Consider the following 22879-nt stretch of genomic DNA (forward strand, 5'->3'; position numbering starts at 1 on the left):
CCAAGGAATTGTGGACAGTTTGAGATGACAGATTTTGGTGAGAGAGAGTGAAAAAGCACACAGCATTGTGTGAGCATGAAGCAATGTGTAATGGTGAATAAAACATCAAGTTAAAAAAACTGCTGCCTTTTCACACGAATTGGCCCACCTGCAATGGTGATGCGAGAACTCATGAATATGTGAAAGAGGTTGACTTATAATTGTATATTGACAGCAACCTCCTATTTATCTCTTTTCATAACTCGATATCCTTGCATGTATCTAGTTATGAAAAGAGGAGAATGTGATGTTGCTTCTGAAAGCTTTGCGATAAGTCATTTTTTTTGTTTGTTTGCTTTTCTACAAATTCAGCATGTGAAATACACTAAAATATATATATATATATATATATATATATATATATATATATATACATATATATATATATATATATCTTCTTCTTCTTCTTCTTTCGGCTACTCCCGTTAAGGGTCGCCACAGCGGACCATCCGCATGATCCGCATAGTGATTTGGCACATGTTTTACGCCGGATGCCCTTCCTGACGCAACCCTGGTCGCCTCTTACGAAAGACAGGGATATGGTACACTTATTTTAACCGGGGTATACACCGGGCCAGTACACTGGTACTCACTTCGCCGACCTCGGAAGGATGACAGGCTGAGTCAACCCCCTGCTGTATTAATTCAGTGGCCCAACAGGGCTTGAACTCAGGACCTTTTGGATCCCAAGCCGCTGCCCTAATTAGTGCGCCAACACCAGGCTTCATTAGGCATATATACCTGTATGTATGTATGTATGTATGTATGTATGTATGTATGTATGTATGTATGTATGTATGTATGTATGTATGTATGTATATATATATATATATATATATATATATATATATATATATATATATATATTAAGCCTGGTGTTGGCGCAGTGGCTTGGGCAGCGGCTTCGGACCCAAAAGGTCCTGAGTTCAAGCCCCGTTGGGCCACTGAATTAATACACCAGGAGGTTGACTCAGCCTGTCATCCTTCCGAGGTCGGCGAAGTGAGTACCAGTATACTGGGCCCGGTGTATGCCCCGGTTAAAATAGGTGTACGATATCCTTGTGTCGTAAGAGGCAACCAGGGTTGCGTCAGGAAGGGCATCCGGTGTAAAACCTGTGCCAAATCATTATGCGGATCATAACGGATGATCCGCTGTGGCGACCCCAAACGGGAGCAGCCGAAAGAAGAAGAAGATATATACATATATAAATATATATGCTGATTTATCATACTCGACTACAGAGCATCAGTGTTGCCAGAGCAGTTTATTGGCAAGGAATATACTGTACTGGATGGCTTGCAATTACCTTCTCAGCAGTAGTTAGGGCAGGAATGTAATTTGTTCAGAGTGCCGGCGACAGCTCGCATACTCTTCGCCACGGATGCCGTAGGATCTTTAACACCCACAAACGAATGCCAGCAGACAGGATGCCCGGTTTAACGTCCATCCGAAGGATGGTATACACATTGACGATTCGCCCTGCCTGTGAAACACTTGGGTGACAGTTTTAAGCTGGTGCGAGATTCAAACCCAGGCTGAACAGATGGGAGGCGAGTGTCAAAACCATCATGCCAGATCCCATATGCAAGCACGCGCACACCTACAATGCAAGCAGATAATGGAGTACATCCTACTTACAGACATAATAAATATCGGCATTATATATTTCATTGTGAAAAAAAAAAACTTTACATATTTGATAAGGTGGATTGTGCTTGCATTCTGCAAGCAAATAAATAAATTAAGTGAATCAAGAATGAGTGACCAGAAAGAGCTCTTTATTTAACAGCTCAAAGGTATATCATTTTTTTATGTAAAAAGGTCAAAGGTTGTGACATAAAACTTATTGTCTACATTCTAATGGGTTGCTACACAATGATAAAAGTGGAGTTTATGATTCAAAGTCGAAGACAAACATTAAAAGGTGGAACTGGAACTTATAAACCGAAGTCAAAAACAAAGTGATCGTCATATTCTTGAAGCTGGTCCCACGTTCCACATCGTTAATAACAGAGCCAATTCTAGTTCTCGGTTTTCCTTTTTATTACGTTGATTAAATTTAGATTAGTTATCTAGTTCCATAAAGTCATGATCAGATCTCTCCAAACATCCCTTTCCTGCACTGCTTCCCAAAGCTATGGCAATGACAGCGTGGTTGCACCCTTTACCCCATCCATCAAAAACACATACACTGTCTGCCTCTCCCTTTTCTTCCATTTTCAACTATACCCATCATGGTTGATTTCTCCAGACTTTCGTTTTCTGCATGCATGATGTGATCAAAGTATGACAGTTTCTGTTTTAGCATCAGCGCTTCTAATATACATGGTGGTTAAATTTCTTCAAGCACTGATTTGTATTTTTTCTTCTTGGAATTGTTAACATTAGTCGCCAAAACCACATTTCAAAACTGTCAATCATCTTCCTTTCTTTCTTATTCACTGTCCATGATTCACATGTCCATGAATTTAGATTCGTAAGAATTTTTGTCAAAGGCTGCTGGAGAGTAAGTGATTCTATGTCTGATATGGTTTGAATTCCAGACCACATGATGAGTGTAGTTCAGTATAACAGTCTATTTGCAAGCTTTTCGTAAATGATGAAGAACGTATGCTTGACTGGGAAGAGAAAATTCTGCTGTGAAGCATAAATTCAGTTTCCAAAAAAAAAACCTGAGTTCCATTTCTCCAGGGCTCTTCCCCCAACTTACATGAATGGGAAATAAGATTTCTGGAAGAGATGAGTGTGAAAACCTAAAGGCTGTTTGCTTTTCTATAGGATTTATTCGTACATTTACTTTATCAATAGATAATACCAGAGCCATGTTGATATAGACATACATGGTTAGCTAGTGGCACATGCACTCGAACAACCAAAGGAAAACCGGTGCAACAGTTGAAGAAGAAAAGAAAATTAAAACAAAATATATTCAGTTCAATGCATCGAAATAAGAAATTTATAAACAAGTGAAGGAATTATTTATGAATAAACCCAATCGTTTTCGAAAAGAGGATCACCTGATCTGATATTTAAAGAACGTTAGAGACGAGGTTATGAAGAAGTGAATTCAACAACACGCTTGATGAAAACCCATGCATGCAATTTGAAACAAAGCTCGCATATTATCATACATTGGTTACTTTTATAATAAAACCTTAAATGTTTCACCTGTTTAAGTGAATAAAGGATGCCATGCTCAAAAATGAACAAATGAAGCTTCCCCCCACCCCCCAACCCACTCCCCTTTTACTTCCATTTCCATGTTGATAGATTAAGCCTGCAATAGGTGATAAAAAAAACTTAGAGTGAGTTTAATGTTTTATTAAAGGGTGTGAAATAATTTTAAGGTAAGATTCACTGGCAGGTCTGTGTGATCTACTGACCGTCATATTACTTTCTCAAACCAATTTGTCCGGAACTGGCCGGTGAATTGTATAATCTAGATTTCGTTCTTTATCAAGGGGTTGGAGGATTGGGGGGACGGACGGAATTTGACCACAAAATATCGCCCAGGTGTTTTGCAGTCTGACTATTGCACTATTGCATGCAAATTTTGCAAAGGGGGTGTTAAGCCAGCTAACCCTTGCCTGTGTATTCAAGATCCCAATGTGACTTTCACAAAGAGTAGGCTGTTGTGATTTGATAACGTAGTTGAAATACAAATTTGTGCTTTGGTTCAGCTACACCCGACAGTGGAGTATCAACCTTTGCACAGGAAAAATTATCAGCGATTAATGCTTGTACTTACAGTGGATATCTGATGCCTCACACTCAGAGATGTGGAATCAATGGATTTCTGGTTTACACACGATAACATAGCACATACATCTCATTTGTAACTCAATATTTGATGGAATTATTCACATCTCAACTCTGTTTTTTCATACACAGAATCAAGGCTTACGGGTGAGCTGGATTAGGGAAATTCATCAATGAGTGTGCTGTCCCTTAAATAGACGTTAAACTGGGCATCCCATCTGAATTATTAGTTGGTGGATGTTAAACATCCCACGGTGTCCTTCGCTACGAGTACGCCAGCCGTTATCGCTGGCACAATGGCCAAATTCCAAATTCCTGCTTTCAACTCCAGGGGGCACTGCATCAGTGACATGGCTGCACCCCAAGCAAATGATGCTACCTGCAGCTGTGTGCTGCATATGACAGAAGAAGAATAAGATCTGGATGACAATGGAAAAAGGTCAACAGACCAAAATAGGCGTGGAGAGGACCCAGAAGAGAAGAAAAAATGCCCAGACATACTACATTCTGAGAATAGGAGCAATTAGTGGGGGGGGGAATGGCGGGTCAGGGCAAAAAAGCTCAAATATGCTTGTTTGGAAGATTTCCTAGATGGAAGATTGGAAGATGTTTGCTACATTTCAGAAAGTACTGGAGAAAAGAGCATAATGAAACAGATATGGGGACAGCATTCCAAGGATGAAAGAAAAGGAGAATGAAGAATTGAAGTGAGCCGAAGCTTTCACTTGGGAAGGCTAACCCTTTCTGTGCTCTGTCTGCTCCCTCTCCTCCCTGCACTCCCCCATCCCTCATCCCATCTCCAGGTTTCTCCAGGGCACAGATGGTCTGCCAGGTACCCACATGTGGTTAAAACTCCCCTACACTCATTCCTCTTTTCTCAACTGTGGAACAAACTTAAACAATATGGTCAATCTCATTCTTCCTTCCAGGGCTTCAATATGCTTCTTCACCTCCCCAGGTCATCCCCCATGCATACTCATGATATTTTCAATGCTCATTAACCCTCCCCAAGCTCACCCCTTTCCTTCTCGGTTGTTTTTTTTACCCCTCTCCCTTTTTTGTTTTTAAAATAATGTTGTATAGAATGTCAAGGCTTGTATTGGAGCTTACACAGAGAACATATAACAAGGGGAGCAGGAGACAAGAGGGAAGCACAAACCAGTGGGGAATACACACATGAGGAGATCTGTGGAAGGGAGTGGGACACACGGGGTAAACAAGATGGACACCACAAGGACTTTAAGGAAGGAAAGCAGGAAATTTGAAGGAAGTGGGTTTGGGGTTGATTAACAGGGGTAGAAAGGATCGTGGTTTTGGATGGGGGAAGATACGAGATGGTAATGAACAGCTGTTTTGAAGACCTGGAGGGAAAAGTGGGGTTGAAGAGAGTGGGAGTTTGTTCCAAAGTCGGGAAAAAAGAGGAATGAAGGTGAGCAGTGATTCTTGATTTTGGTAGTTTAACCAGAAGGGGGTTGCTAACGGACCTTATGCGCCCTGTAGAAATTTGGGGGGAACATATCACAGACAGAGCGGGGGAGGGGGCAAGACCGGAGAGGAGACGGTAGAAAACAAAGACCACCGACCTGCCTGTGGTGAGAGAGTGAGACCCAAAGACTCAGCCTCACCACCGAAGAAACCAATGATCCTAAATGCCTTGGTTTACACAGCGTGAAGCCGAGAAAGGTGAGCGGCAGGAGCACTAGCCCAGAGGGGAGAGCAGTACTCTATCAGGCTGTGGATGAAAGCTTTGTATGTGGTCAGGAGCTCAGGTGGGCCGAGGAAGGACTTTGCACAACGGAGGATGCCCAATCGGCGACTAGCTTTGGAGGCCAACTTGGAAATTTGGCTTTCCCAGGAAAGATCATGGCAGATAGTGAGACCCAGATGCTTGAAGGAAAGGACTTCAAGAGGATTGTTGAGCAAGTAGATGGGGGGGGGGGGTTCCAGACAGTCCTTTCAGAGAGATATCATGAGAGTGTGAGATTTTTCAGGATTGAAAGACATGTTCCACGTGTTGGACGAGTTTGTGATTTTCTCCAGATCTGTAAAGAGTGAAAAGGCTGCTGCTTGCCGGTCTGAGGGATGACAGATGGTACGGTAGAGGGTAGAGTCATCAACAAAGAGATAAAAAGGATTTTCCAGAGAGTGAGGGAGATCATTGATGACACCCTGAACAAATTCCTTCACCATAGTTTCTGTATTTTTGTTTGATTGCTGCTTCATTCCCCGTTGTCCCTTCTTCCTCTTCTTCTTTCAGCCCCTTTCTTGTTGCATTTGATCTTGCATCTAGCTTGTTAATCTCTTGAATATTCCACTCCCTCCGCTTACACTTAGTGTTCGCCAAGTGTCCCTCTTTTCTGTCTCCTAAACCTGCTGTTGGTGTGTTTCCGATTACAACTGTTCTGTTCTGTTTTGTGTTCTGGTTCTTCCATGAGCCTCAAATTTATACAAAAAGAGAGAAAGCAGTGTTGTGAAAGGAGTCCCTGGTACAGTTGATGTCTGCAGTTAGAGATGGGAGGCTCGACTATGAAAGAGATAGCAGACCCCAGGTCAAAACCATCTACATTATTAAACAGCCAACCAAGGCAATTCCTCTGCGGATCGCTGAAGAAAGTGAAAAAAGACACTTTCAAGAGGAAATGATCTGAAGAGTCAAAAGACACTGAGGATAGTAGTAAGAAAAAGAAAAGCATAACATGGTAAAATCTAGAAAGGAGTAGTAATCATCGTCATTTATCAGACTTGGTGGCATAATGATTACGGCATCCGCTTCGACTCTGGGAGGTTGGCCATTCGAACCCTGGCCAAGACATAGGAAAAACTTTTTAAATGTTATGTGCTGGTTCCTTGCTTGATGCTCAGCATAAAAGGATAGAATATCGACAAACAATCACAGGTTGGCAATCAAAGTAGAAGCTTGATGGGCTGAATGGCACCCTGCTGTGTTGATGTTCCTTGTAATCATCATTCATAAAGATATGGGTTGTGAATCCAACACATTGGGTATGGCCAATGGTCTCACCAAAAAAAAAATTTCGGATTGCAATCAGCACCAGATCCTTTCCCCCAACCTCCAATAAGATAACTTATTTGGCATTCAATACAAAAAAATTACTTGACACATTTTCACTAAGTATCTTTCTGACTGCTGAACACATTTTAGGTTTTTTGGATATAACAATGGAAAAACAAGCAAAGTTGGACAAACCCTCAGCATGATGTATACTCTGGACCAGTTGAGTTGGGCGAAAAGAATCCACTCGTGAAGGCAATTGAAGTGTCATTTTATAAACACACATTTCAGTGCAGGATTTACAATTACATTTTTGTAAAAAAACAAAAAATAAAATATATATCAAATTGATAGCAAAAAAGGTCAAAGTGCTTGCTGTAACCACAGGCTCGGCAGAATTACACACTTAATTACATTTTCAGACATTATTCATTCTGAAATTTTAATGTAAAAATGTCAGGAAAATATTTCATTTCATACTAAAAATGAGTACAGTAGTTGCTTTCAAAAACACACTGTGGCACAATTGAAGCTAAAAAGTACAAAACCTTCAGTGATCATGTACCAATAACATTTTTGCAATTCAAATTTTGTCAACAAGTTTCCCTCTTATTTATAACTATGTAAAATATGCAGGTTATTTGAGTATCAACTTTATCATTTCAGGAATTAATGTTTGATGTTTTGAAAATAATTCATTTGTCTCGCCTCAAAGGGGATGCAAGACTATTCCAATGAGTCTGTCTCTCTGTCTGTCTGTGTCCGCACCTATATGATTTGCTTTAAAAATGGTTTTCTCTGCAACCACTTGTCCGATTGATGTGAAACATTAAACATAGGAGGGACTCCCCATGGAGAATATATCATTGATAACTCTGATGTCATAGGTCTCATGATATGGCACCAATATTGGATGAAAGGAAAAAATGTGGACATTAATTATTTTCGCTGAAACTGCTCAACGAAAAAAATTGAAACTTGGCAAATGTCATCAATTCCCCCATGCGGTATATAGGGTGATAACGATGACATCATCGGTGAAGTGGTATTCCAGCCATAATTGGTTGAATTGAAATCCTAATCCAAAAATCTGAAACTTCATATATCTGATTTCTGACCCAAATTGAGTGTAGAATTAAATTTATGATGTTCATCACCCATGCTAAGAAACTGACATAATAGGGCACATGGATGATACGGGTATATGGGCCATAACAGAAGTGGGCCATAATGGTAGTGTGTTCATTTAACAATGGTATTTTTGTTCAGCATGAACGTGTGAGGCAAGACAATGCACTCTACCGTTCTCGTTAAACATGTGATTGTTATTATTATTATTTTTTATTATTATTATTATTGTCCCTTGCCCATCCGACAAGACCGGAGACGGGGGGGGGGGGCATTAAAATGAACTCCGTGTGTCTGACCGACCAACTAATCATCCATCCATGACTGATCATCTGTCCATGTAGTTTTGTGTATGTGATTTTTCAAACACTTGTTTTTGTATCTGACTTTCATATTGCAGATATCTATTCCTCATGACATTATCTGAACCTGATTAGATCGAGGCTGTGATTGGCCGAATTATGTTGCCATGGCAGCCATCCCGGTGACATGGCGTATGTACGAGATATTTCAAAAACCGTTCAAGATTTAGCTTTCATATTATACAGATCTATTCCTCATACCACCCAAAAGGCAGGGACTAAGTATCAGCTCCTTGTTATGATAATTTATTTCACAAATACATATTGTAACAGCATTCAACTATAGAGTTTATAGAACATGTTACCTCATTCGGTGTTCAAGTAGATGATTAAATTGAAATAAAATAATGATTTTAAAGGCTGTATAGAAACAACTCTGGAGGTTTAGCACCATTGTGCAGTGTCTTATGCACAACCTTATTTAAAATGTTCAAGTACTGCAAAACTGGAGGTTTTTGGAAACAATAAGAAGGTGATAAAATAATTAACTTCGGAAGTTTACCACCGTTAACACAGTGGCTATTACACCACCTTATCTAACACATTACATTAGTTCTTCATGCCCGTTTTATGTGTCCATTATGACATCCTTAAAAATTGTAGATTTCATGTTTGCAATGATTTTCAATTTTATTCGACTGCCAGACAGGCAGACAGAGTAAAAAAAAATATCTCACTCCTCTTTGTGCTTGTGCGATCGGGGCAAATTCAGAGTCAAATTACTGCTAAACTGCAGGTTAATTTTCCAATTCATGTTCAAAATCTAACATTCAATTGAAGTTAAATTGTTCCTCGATCATAAACTGACGTTTGTGGATGGACGGATGGATGGAATGCCTGGTGTTGGCGTAATGGTTAGGGTTGTGGGCTTGGGATCCAAAAGTCCTGAGTTCAAATCCCGCTCAGCTGTTGAATTAATACCAGGTGGGGTTAACTCAGCCTATCATCCTTCCGAGGTCGGCAAAATGAATGCCAGCATGCTAGTATCCTGTGTCGGAGTGGCGACCCATCCAGGATTGTGCCCAATAGCCAAGGAGACTGCTTAGGCAAAACCAACGCTCTGTACAGAATATGGTCTCAATGGATGGATGGATGGATGGATGGATGGAGGGACAGACAAAAGAGAACCAATTGCTTAACCCCACCTTTCACCTTGCATGGATAGGATAATTCGTAGTTGCACCATTTATAGGTGCTTGGGGGTGCGAGTGGAAAGGAGGGGGTGGAGAGGTTGCAGATATGGCACTGATGCAATGCCCCCTGTAGTTTAAGGCAGGAATTTTGAATTTGAGCAGAATGCAGGCCACAATCACCGACTCTTTAAGACCATGGGATCTTTCACGCCACACCAGCAACCAATGCTGGCAAATGAGACTCCAACTTAACAAACCACCTGATTTATGGCACACAATTGGCCTGAAAAGCGCCATGATGATAGTTTGTCGTCAATTCCGGTATTGAGCTTAAAAGAGACAGTTAAAAGGTGATTGTGTTACCTCTGAGCTATGCCGTCAGCCTTTTAAACACATGATATAGGCAGTATAAGTGTACAAACGATTAGGATGGCAAGGGTTTGTTTGTTGCTAGCCAATAACCGAATGATTATTAACAACTAAGTTTGTTGTCCAACCGTTGGAAAAAAAATAAATAAATAAATAAACTTTCTAACCACCGTAGGAGAGAAGGTGAAGTGGCATTTCAGATGTGAGCCCTCCGAGAGAGAAGGTGTCAGCTGTTTTGATTACCTCCACCACCTAAGGTGGACAGATATTATGTTTTCACCCCTGTCTGTCCGTCTGTCTGTCTGTCTGTCTGTGAGCAGGATATCTCAAAATGTTATGGACGGATTTGGCCAAAACATAATGGACAGGTTTGGTGTGCTCCAAGCACGAAACGATTCGATTTCGGTGAAGATCAGGATCCGATAATTTTTAAAGTGATTCTTTACCATTGAGTGATCGGGCCAAAAACAATATCTAAAAAAGTTATGGACTGATTCGGACAAAACAGGTTGGGTATGTAACAAGGTATCTATTCGATTTTGTTGACTATGTGGATCCGATAATTTCTTAAAATACCCAAACGATTCTTCGCCATTGAGAGACAGGGACAAACATGATATATAGCACAATATCTCAAAAACTTGTGGATAAGTTAGGTCAGGTGACAAGAACAAGCCGCATCAATTTTGGTTGAGGTCCAGATGCAGATCCGGACGATCATTGGGGTACAAAATGCAAACTGTTCAACCTGACGGAGGTATGCACGCGCTGTACCGAGTGCCATTCTAGTTCCCTCGTTTTTTTATGAAGAGCTCGCATTGTTTATGTCACAAAGTTTGTTGGAGAAAATTAGCGGCCATTATTTTTCCACCAAAGCAGGCCAACTCGAGTCCATATGAAGACTAGTTTCCCATTGTTCAATCTCGTGATTTGAGCTATTTGTTGGCACTTCAGTGAGACGCGTGATAAAACGGTTGAATTCACAACTATTTAGGAGCCACCGATTGCGAATGCAACGATATCGCCGTAACTTGGTTTCAAGAGCAACCTTAAAGTTTTATCCTTGAGGCAATTTGCGTGCAAGTTCCTACAGTGGAAAGGAAGAAAAACTTTTCCGACTGAAGCTCGCAGAAAACGTCGAAGTTGTGAACGATAAATTTTTAGAATGTTGAGAAGTATCAACTTGAATTTAAAATAGGGTTACCGAATGTACGTCACAAAATTTATGACCTTAACCTCAACTAGTATAAAGCACAAGGAAAATTCAAGCAGGCATTTCAACCAACAATCCCCCCCCCCTTTTTTTTTGCCTTTTTGCAGGATTCATAATCATAACAGTTTAGACCTCACAAGTCTATAATATTAGTAACAAACAACCACATTTAATATCCTATATGCCAAAACCACATTTGGACATTTCATATTACAAATGGGTGTTTTTCACCAACAATTATATTTGGGGTTCACAGCCTTGCTAATGGCTTTTCACACTGAACATTTCCCACCCATTCCCTGTAGCCTGTGAAAAACTCGAGAAATAGAGATTCGAGGGAAACATGGTCTGGATGATGTGGAATGAGCTAAATACATTCCAAATTCAGCATACTCCCACAAATGCCTTCTGCTAAATTATTCAAATCAGATTTATATTTACCCCATTTGCTTGTGAACATTGGGCTGAAAGGACAGCCTCCAGGTATGCACACTCACCTTTGAGCCGACTAACCTGGGTTCAAATGTCGACCCTGCTATAAACTGTCATCAGGAGTTTTGTATGCAGGATAAGGCATTAGTGTGTGTGTGTGCCATTCAAGGGATGGGGGTCAAACTGGTATATGTCTGGTGTTGGCTTCATGGTTAGAGTGGTGGGCTTGGGATCCTAGAATCCTGAGTTCAAATCCCATTTGGCTGTTGAATTAAAAGCAGGTGGGTTTGACTCTGACAGTCATCCTTCTGAGGTTGGCAAAATGAGTGCTAGCTTGCTTGCACAAAAAAGCTTGCAAAAATGAGTCCTGTGTCACAGCGGAGACCTGTCCAGAGTTGTGCCCAATAGCCAAGGAGACTGCTTAGGCAGCACTAATGCTCTGCACAGAGTATGGTCCCAATTGATGGATGGGATGGGTCAAACTGGGCGTCCTGTCTGCCAGCATAAAGTTGATGGATTGGAAGTTGAATATCATAAGGTCTTTTAGTGAGAAAACAGCGGGTTATCACCTGCACCCTGAACATATTATACAGATTCCTGCATCCTCAGTTGAGTATCTTGTATCGGAATGATGACCTGCCCAGGATTGTAACCCTTTCCAAGAGACTGCTTGAGTATAGCTGACGCTCTCACTTTGCAAAGAATGTGTGTGTATGTGTATGTGTATGTGTATGTGTATGTGTATGTGTGTGTGTATGTGTGTGTGTGTATGTGTGTGTATGTGTGTGTGTGTGTGTGTGTGTGTGTGTGTGTGTGTGTGTGTGTGTGTGACATAACTTCATATGAACTGAGCCAAATCTACACTGGAACCACAACAGCTGCAACATTTCATAAAAATGAATTTAACCAATCCTAATGCTAACAAAGTAATCCTGAAAATTGTTCAAAACATTTTTCATTTTCCTTATTGGCTTAAAACTGCAGTGCATTATTGGACATGGAAATGCCTCACTTAAAGTTTCTTGTAAACAATTTGCAAAACCCATAACAGGTTTGCATCGAAGAGCAGTGAATAATGAATACTCCGTAAATGGAATACACAAAGTATCTGACAGATAAAAAGTATAAACATGAATAGAGATTTCAAGGAAAAGCTAAAGAACATAATAAAGGCTGCATTTCATATGATCACCATTGTGCAAAGCAAGAGCATCTCAGATTATTCAAAATGTTTTTCAATTGATTTATTTTTTACAACATATGCAGGGAAATATTTTCGATCTACAGTTGCTTTAACATCCTTGCAACACACAACCAGTTCCACGGTCAAAGGTACGGGTCCAAGTAATGAGGTATCAACGATGAATTCTGGAGTTGTCATACAGAAATGCCATACTATACTTGTGCACAATGAAGCGTTTTGCACTAATGTAATGTATTTGCCAATACATTCCAAATTGATCAAAATTCAGTACATTTTGACTGTCCCGAATGAAAAAAAGAAAAAGACTTTTGTTCATTTTCACAGTCGACGTGAGTCCGGCACAGGAAATCAATGTTCATGTCCACTTGCATGATGTGCATCAAAGTGCAAGATAGTTAATACTCAACTTACTGTTTACAATGCAGACATTATGGATGATGTCATCAGTGGGTGAAAAACCACATGGACTAACAAGATGTTTTTTGTGCTTGTTCAGTAATTCACCAAGTTTTCTTGTTGAAATCAACTTTAGTGACCACATGCCACATGCCTGGTGTTTGGTGGACCACATGCCTGGTGTTGGCTTAATGGTTAGGGTGGTGGGCTTGGTGTCCCGGGATTCTGAGTTCAAATCCTACTCGGCTGTTGAATTAATACCAGGTGGGATTGACTGTGCCTGTCATCCTTCCGAGGTCGGCAAAATGAGTGCCAGCTTGCTGGTATACTGTGTCGGAGTGGTGACCCGTCCAGGATTGTGCCCAATAGCCAAGGATGTGCAAAGGGTATGGTCCCAATGGATGGATAGAGGCCAAGCAGTGGATCAAAGCATACTTAAATTACCGTATATGGTATTCTTCCTTGCAGCACGAGCATTGGACACGGTGACAACATTAATGACCTGTGCACAAGAAATTTCAATCGCATCAAGATGGTGACCGCATGATCAAACTCAGTTTGACCACATTAAACAGGTGACCGCATGACGGATATCTAACTGCTCTGTTAAAACTCAAAGTGCTTTAAGGAGAGAATAGAATAAAAGGTACTTAAAATTACTGTAGTGGCACACACCGATAGAGTAAATCATGGTATAATAATATTATCGAAAGAAACACGACGCAATCAAATATAGCAGCATACAGTACTGTATTTGAAAAAAAAAAAAGTGAATTGTATTCAATGAACCTCGGAAGAGGCAAACTTTCATCGAATAAAACGTGGTAACTGAATGAAAAGTTATTTGGAGCTTTGTGGCATGTCTCCATGAGCAGGCAGCAGCTCTGCAGCATACCTGCTCAGTTCCTGTTAGCGTGCTCACTCGGTGCTGCGTTCTAACAATCTAAATCGTCCCTGACTAGCTGACCTTGTATGGTATTTACACTTGTGTATCAGTATCACAATGTCATTGCCTTCAGGAGCAATCTATTTGTCATGTCTGCAAAATGCAAAGTCTTTAACAAATACTTCCTCCTTTTCTCTCAGTCTCATACTTCCATCTCCCAAAATCTTCACTTTTTCTCCCACCTTCTGTACTACCTTTATAATATAATAATAGGAGTTCCCTTTCAAGGAACGTCAATGTAGGAGGCTGTAAAGCCATCAAGCCTACACAATGATTACCAACTTTCTCATGCTCTATTCTTTTTAAATTATTTTAAAGTAAGAGGCAGAAAAATGGTACTCGTCCGTCGTGCTTTCATACAAGAAAGCACTACGTACGAGTAACGTTTTTCTTTTGGCGTGCCTCAGTCACGATTGTGTTTTTGAAAGACTTGGTCAGGGTCGGCTTTGAACTGCTGACCTCTTTCTATTTTTGATATACAAAGTCAAGGCTCATGGAAGAGCTGGAACACAGAACACATGAAGATGCAACATAACACAAGGAACAACAGAAATAGAGGAGGGAAACACTAACAGCAGGGCGGAGGGACAAAAAAATGGATGCGAGTAAGGACGATGGGTAGGAGATGACGCAAGGGGTGGACAAGATGGATACAGAAGCAAACAAGATATCAAACAAGTAAGGGACAAGTTTCCCTTTATGCTGTACTTTCTCCTACCCGACTCCTCACTACAATTGACTTGACGAGGCAGCATCCAATTTCTGGCAAAAAATCAAAGCTCAATCAACTCCTTTTAGTGGATAATTCTTACAAATGCTCCTTCCATTAACCTTTTAAGACTATTTATATTGGTCTCACAAAAAAATATCACAGCATCTGACAAGTAGCAGAAATGCTAAATGATGAGATGGACACAATCAAGCGAGGTTGAAGACAAAGACCATCACCTTAAACCTAAATAGATCTATTATGTTTACTCACAGATTTTCATAAAATGGTGTTGACAGAATTACATTCCATAACCTGCCCTAATTGCCAGAAGCAACTTCTTTTTGTATGGACTTCTTTTTTTTTTTACGACCAACAAAAACAATTTGCCTGGATGTGACCAAAACTCAAATGTCTCCAAACCAAGTGTCACTTTTTTGGTCGTTGTTCATTCTCAGGGTAAGAGGCACATCACTTGTCAATTTATGCAACAGCCCTGACATCCCATGTGACATTTTTTGATGCTGTGAAATCAAAGGATCTGAGTGTCATTAGCATATCTGGTAACACTGCAGGGACCATGCATCTCCCCCAGTTCATACATAGAGTAACCTGCTCAGTATAACAATGTCTATCTTTTCCACCCGACAAGTACTACATGCCAATGTCTACTTACTCAAGTGCCCCTTCTCCGGCTTGGCTCCGTGCGGTCCTGCTTGTCACTCTCGGCTGCAAGGGGGAAGTCCCAATGGAACCCAAGGTTATGTCCCATGTCCTTTCCTTACCTATTGTTCATTATTCATAATCACATATTGCTAACATAATGTGTGTCGGCTTCTTAGCCCGTTATGAGAGCTTAAATGCTTTTTAGCTCCATCAACAGTGTCGATACTGAAAAATATGTCAACTTGATTTTGAATATTAAATTGTCATTTTTGCACAACAACGTAGGAATTTTGGATCAAATTTGGAAACCATGGTTTTTCTTTTGTCGGAAAAGAAAACAGACTGACAAAATGTTTTTATTTCAATACTCAAGTGTACAGCCTTGTGTGCTGTTGTGACATAATAACTTAAAGCCGTCCATGAAGGCTTTTGGCTGTTTCTCAAAAATGACTTTTCAAAATTGGCCTCGAGAAAACGTTACGTCTTATTTCAATACTGCCAGATGAAACTAATAAAAAGCAAAAATCCATGAAACATCATTTGACTGCATTATACAAATATGAAATGATGATCAGCTGGGACGATTAGACTCCATTGAGAATTTTTAGAAATGTACAAGGCAATTGTGAGCTTCAGAATCAATCAATGAATAATACAATCTTAATCCATAAAAAGTAAATCTGTATGCAATGGGGCTTGGAGGTTCATAAATGGGAAACCGATTTATTAAATCGGTTCATGTTGGAGTACGCAAAAACTCCAACTCTACTGCCAACTAAATGGAATGGACGTGGTCAGGATTTCTCATGGAATACTTTGCCATTATACATTTCCATTGGCCCCAACTGCATGAGATGGTGTCAAGTTCCAGGACACGTTTAATTGCCGTCGCAGTGGCTCATTCATTTCACTGTCGGTCTGGGTGGAATTGTGTGAATACTTCAACATTGTGGCAAAGAAAGTTTATTTCTTAACACCGCTACCAGGACCACTTTATACATCAGGTCGATGCTGTGGATGGTTGGCATTATGGAATTTTTGATGGCTGGAGTCAGGCCTCAAGTCTTGTTTAATATTTCATTTCTTTAAAAAAATAAATAAATAAAAATAAAAAGTACCAGTGAGGTTGTGAATAAGTAAACTAAAGTCCAGGGCCCAGTTGCTAGAAGCCTGCATAACATAAACATTGGATAACAGTCATCCTATGGTTAAAATTATGATCCGCAGGTTAACTATCCGACGGATAAACTACAGTTGGATGTATATCCACTGGATAAAGGCTGGATAAACTTTTGATTGGTAGATGGCAATGTCCCGCTTGCAAAAGAATCATGGCAGCTAAAGGCAAACATTCCAGAAAAAGGAAGGCAAACTTTCGGCCCACCGAACGGGACATATGCTGTGTCTGGTGGCACAAGCGCATGTAAATGTTGGCTCGTACCTGCCGTATCATCACGCACTGTGTGCCGATACTGCATTATATTTCCATGATCACAAATGAATATCATGGTTTTCTTCCGGTTTGCACCAAACGCTTATTTGCTGGCGGGATGGCGTCATGACACAAGTCGATTTATTTTTGAGCACCGTTAATGATATATGACATAGTGTTCAAATATTTTATCCAAATAAAACAAAGGGTGGACCAACAAGATTACTGACCTCCTCATCGAGGTGATTCCTTTACCATGAATGCTCTGTGAATGTGGAACGCAAATCAATAATAGTTTCAGAACAGTTTCCAGCTTTTAAGGAACTCGGATTATTTAACCCCTCTATAAGAGCTATCCTGTGTTTAAATTTCTTATCCGATGCATAACTAACCGACGTATAATCCACGGTTGTTCAAAGGCTGGATAAGGGTAGGACAGTTATCTGCCGGATAAAGGCTGGGTAAGGCATGGTTGAAGTTTTGATTGACATATGGTATCGCACAATGCATCGCACTGTCTCGTCGGCTTGCAAAGCAGTCATGGCGGGTGAAGACATTCAAGCCAGAAAGAGAAAGCAAATTTCACTACAGCCGAATGAGATATGCTGTGTCAGGTGGCAGATTATATTAAGGTCATTAGGAGTAAATTTTCAAACACCCGAACAAATGATGTTAAGAGGAAGAAGTGGTTGACGATCAAAGATGCCATCAACAATGTCGGAGGCAACTATCGCTCAGCGGAAGTAGTAAAGGAAAAATTGCACCTCCCAGTCAAACGCGAAGGAGGCGGCCGGTGACCCCTAAAAATACGATTATACATGGTGTAGACTGACTCTATGGACCACACGGCTGGTCATCGACTTGACAATGCCGAAGGAATCCACGACGAGTTATAGAAATACACCTGTGCCAAAAATCTTAGAGCAATGCAAAGTTAGATCACTGGCGAGATTGCACAGTCCCGTTTCATAGCACGCGTCAAACCGTCACTTATTATATGAAGAATGAAGGTAAAACTTTCCTTACTAAATTGATATCAGTCACGAATCTCATGCTCCGAATATTCACAAATTGGATCAACACGTTTGCGGAATTTCCTTTCAACATTTGTCCGACAGATGTCAAACAAAGATGGATCGTCTGCCATTTCCAATTGTACAAACATACATATGCATCACCAACCACGGATAAGGCGTATCTGGGTCAGAGGATGTTGGCTAAAGTTATCCGGAAAAATGACCAATTTATCCAGTGGATAAAGTTATCCAGGTTTTGAGCAACGGAACTTATCCAGGAGATAAATTTTATCTGCCGGATAGGTGATTTATCCACAGGGTAGTGCTTATCCGGGCTTCAAGAAACTGGGCAGTTTTTTTTGAAAATGAACACTAAAATGTAGCTCGTATTGTCTCGCTCATTCACAACAAAATGTTCATTCACTCAAAACAAACCAAGTTGTTTTGAATTACGGAGTGAGGAGTAAGATTGTCATTCTAGGTCAATTAAAGTGAACTTCCTTCTTGATTTTAAGACTTCCGAGATTTCAAAGTATTTCCATCCAACAGACCGCTTTGTTTCTGAGAAAAAAACCGCCAAGCCAACCTAGGTACAAGTATTCTCAGGTAGGCTAAGTCCTTCCTCAATAGTGCCAAACTCCTCTTTGCCTTCAAAGGACTTGTTTGTAACACAACAGGACGTTGCACTCCTTTGAGAGTTAGCACCCCCGAATGACATCTTTTGTTCATGTATGCTGTAGAGCCCATCATTCTGAGAATAATAGTAATCACCAATTAAGAGGCAGAAGCACGAGGTTCGATGATGGCCACTCTCTCATCCTCTCCAGGTTTATGGCCACTTAGTCTTTTGATGCCTCTCATCCAGTCTTTTATCCCTTGCATATTAATCACTCGATCCTTCTCAATCTCTGTCAGGACAAATATTCAGTAATCCCCTCCTTTTTAATGGTGCATGTTCATCTGCTTTGCTTTGTCCTTATTTCTCTCTGCCTGTGGAATTGCCACCCTGCATCTGTCCGATGACATTGTTTCCTCTGTGAAACAAAAAAGCTCAAATAATTAAACAATCAAGCAGATGCACATGCACAGAGATGGGATAATTCCCCCAGAATTGGCTTATTTTAGTAGGACTTGGAATAACCCCTCCGACCGAGAGAGATGCTATTCCATACATATTCACGTGGAGAGAATTGCGTCCTCCCCGCCATTGTAAAACCTCCTGGGCTATTAATTTATGTTACCGCCTTAAAGGTTCCCGTGCAACCCTGAGTACAACCAACAGTTTTTAACTCATTCCGCCCAGCAGTTCAGGAGTGCATAGAACTCAAACCAACACACAACCAAACAAAAAGATGCTTCTCAAATTATAATCTACCTGTATAAAACACAATGTGTATTTGTCTGTCCCCCTTCATAAAGGCGCTGTCACACCTTGACGATTTAGCCAGCAATGGCAACGTATAAAAATGTATGTAAAACGCTGGCGTACGCTGAAATTTTGATGTTTCTTTTTAAGTTTTGGTCGTATTCATAACGTGTTAGTCGTATGCATAACATATTAGTAACGAGCACAGAACGTTTCGTTGCCTTATAGATAACTTGTACCAACGAATGCTTAGCCTGTTGTCGGAGTTGACAACCTATGCCCAACGATAGTTTAACTTAGGCATAGCGCGCTGCACGCATCGCCGACGAACTCGTGGCGTAGCCTGTTAAAAACCTGCCGCACGCCGATTTAAATCATAACCGCCTGAAAATTGAAAGTGTCAACCACGCAGTCACACCTTGACGATTTAGCAAGCGTATGCCGACCTATGAAAAAATTGCCAAACCAAGCTGTGTATACGTTAAGTTGTGTATACGTAAGTTGTGTATACGTAAGTTGTGTATACGTTAAGAGCACGCTGAAAAACGATGAAGTACGCTGTCATATTTCGTGGTACGTCTAGTACGTCGTGAAACTTCAAGCATGCTGAAAATTTTATGACGTACTCGCCGTATGGCTCACACGTTCCGCTACACTGGGAATAAGTTGTAGGCACGATATGCGATCGTTGACACACGTCGACACAAGTTCCTTGTAAATTACTCATAAGTCGAAACACGTCGAGGTAATGTTTAGCATACCCGAAACGTATTTTCTCCGTCAAGGCACATTTTCTTTTTTTCTCCTTGGCTCCGTGAAGGCACGTGACAAAATATCTGAAGTTGTTTTTTTTTGTTGTTAAAGTCCATCACGAATTTTAAAATATATTCGGACATTTGCTTTTAAGTTTCGATGTCGACGTGACAATATCCTCAAACACAAAATATTCACAGAGGAGGAACTAAGAATAAGACATGAGCAAACTGAAGAGGCAATCGGACGTGACGTGACGACACGTGACGAAATATCGGAAGTTATTGTTGTTTTTTTTAAACGCTGCTAATATGCCATTATACGGGAGCTGTAAATGAGAAACACGTTCAGTAAGTTCTGTGGTCGTCCAGAAGACGTCAATCAAATACGTCTACATACGTCAATATGTATTGGAGGTACGTTACACATAGGTTCAAAGCACGTTACTCATAAGTTAGAAATAAGTTTTGGGTACGCTAAGCATTACCTCGACATGTTTCGACTTATGAGTAACTTACAAGCAACGTGCCTTGACGTGTGTCAACGATCGCATAACGTGCCTACAACACGTTACTCATAGGTTATAAATAAGTTTCGGGTACGCTAATCATTACCTCGCCGTGCTTTGACTTATGAGTAACTTACAAGTAACGTGTGTCGACGTGTGTCAACGATCGCATAACGTGCCTACAACTTATGGCCAGCGTAGCGGAATGTGCGAGTCATACGCTGACATACGTCGTAAAATTTCAAGCATGCTAAAATTTGAGGACAACCGCAAAGTACAACGATGAAAGCGTACTACGACGCATGGCAGTGTTTTTCAGCGTGCTCTTAACATATACAAAACTTACCCATAACGTATTCGACGTGTGCCAGCGTTTTAGACAAATTTTTCATAAGTCGGCATATGCTGGCTAAACCGTCAAGGTGTAACAGCGCCTTAAGGACGATTTAAGTAGGATTTTAAAGGCCAATCTTTTAACACGACTATGTGTTCACTGCGGTCTATTTTTCAGGATTAAAAAAAAAAACTCAAAAAACTTTTTACATCAGAGTAATTATGTCTTTTCTATTGGAATTGGAGACGGTGACTTGCAACCGGGCCTCAAGTACGGTGTACAGAAGCGTTTAAAAGAATAACAATAAATACAGTAAACCCTCAAATAGCGCAGATTCCAATATCACGGGTTTCGACCAATCGATTGTGTTCCGATTTCGTTATCACAGGATTTCATTTCAACCAAGTGTGGTTTTTGAGCTAAGATGAGTCATCGTTTGCGTCCTGTGCTTGTACGATTACCTTCCATTACGAGCCTTTTGGAGTTTCTTGTGCACCGTTTTTAATGAGCCTGAACATAAAGCGATGGACAAAGTTAGTTGTGCCAAAAGACAAAGAAAGGTTATGACGTTAGGTGAAAAGAGCGAATTGTTTGATCGGTTGACCCTAGGTGAAAATGTGGCATCTGTACGGTATCTGAATTCTCCGTATTCGAACCTCATTCCCAAACCTTCATTTTCTAACTCTGTATTTGAACCTCATTTCCAAACCTTCATTTTCCAACTCCATATTCGAACCTAATTTCCAAACCTTCATTTTTCAACTCTGTATTCGAACCTCATCCCCACACCTTCATTTTCCAACTCTGTATTCGAATAGCCATTCTCAAACTCTTAATTTTTGACACCTGGACTCATTTCCCCGTTCTCATGCTCATTCTCAAATGCACATTCTCAACCGTGGCTCATGAAACAAACTGAGGTGCTGAAGCAGGTTTTTAATACCGACGAGGCAGGATTATTCTGGGAGAGGATGCCGTACCTCGTAAGGTCGGGTGGTTAAGTGTTACCCTTCTCCATTGTGGCAATGCTGCAGGCAACTTCGTCATAAATCTAATGATCGAGTAACATGATAACTCGTCGTTCACATTTGGTACATGATGTGCTGTACATTTTTGTGACAATATAAAGTGTTGATGGTTCTGACGTACACTTATTGTACATTTTATCAAAGTGAAGCTCCACACCTGTAGGCATACCTATTTCATGTTACGTATTGAAAATTGAATAAATTCTAACAAAACTTATTATGTTCCTTTTTTTAATAGTGTTATCTGAAGAATCAAAATCTGCAAGTCAGATCAAATGATTGATTACGATGTCAAAGGAAAATTAGCTCAGGTTTCCAGTAAAATTAAATAGCAATAGCTAAGCATTATCATTTCAAAATCAGAGGGAACAAAAACTCTGACTACCTTCACCACCAAAGGGGGATGGATGGAGGTTATGTTTTCACCCTTGTTTGTCTGTCTGTTTGTTCCTTGTGAAAAATGAAGATTTTTCAAGTATATTGGTTGGTTGAGTGTATAATTCGATCTGTTTGTCTGTCTGTTACTTGCAAAATCGAAGATTTTTCAAGTATATTGGTCAGTCGATTTTGTTATTGTCTGTCTGTTTGTCTGTCAATTGCCTACAGATCACAATTCGAAAACAATCGTCATGAAACTTTGCCAAGTTGTAGAGGTAGTCTCAACTGAGAAGCCTATCGATTTTGAGGTGAAAGGTCAAAGGTCATCTTGAGGTCAAATTTCTAAAATCGTCATTTTTCATTGGATTGACTTGAAAGTTGAACAGCATTTTCATCAGCTTACTGAATTCAACTAAATTATTTTTGAGATCAACATGGACTAAAAGGTCAACATCGGCCCAAGGTCAACAACCAAGGTGGTATTTTTAAATCCTCAATTTTCATCCGATTGATTTGAAATTTGAAGAGGATTTATATTTCAGGTCATTGAATTCAACCACCAATTATTTTGGAGGTCCACATCATCCAAAAGGTCAACATAGGCCGGATTTCTAAAATTGTCAATTTTTATCCGATTCATTTGAAATTAATTTTCATCCGATTCCCTTGAAATTTGAAGAGGAGTTGCATATTT

At 40.3% G+C, this 22879-nt stretch overlaps 1 protein-coding gene across 3 annotated transcripts in view; it reads right to left on the reverse strand.

The window, feature by feature from the left end:
- LOC147015516 (RNA-binding protein with multiple splicing 2-like) overlaps positions 1–22879 on the reverse strand; it is a 232663-nt gene that overhangs the window by 192832 nt on the left and 16952 nt on the right. The gene's annotated exons all lie outside the window — the stretch shown is intronic.

Source organism: Eptatretus burgeri, chromosome 12 (genome assembly GCF_056783735.1).
Source record: "Eptatretus burgeri isolate ZD-2024b chromosome 12, Ebu_testis_v1, whole genome shotgun sequence".
Classification (NCBI taxonomy): Eukaryota; Metazoa; Chordata; class Myxini; order Myxiniformes; family Myxinidae; genus Eptatretus; species Eptatretus burgeri.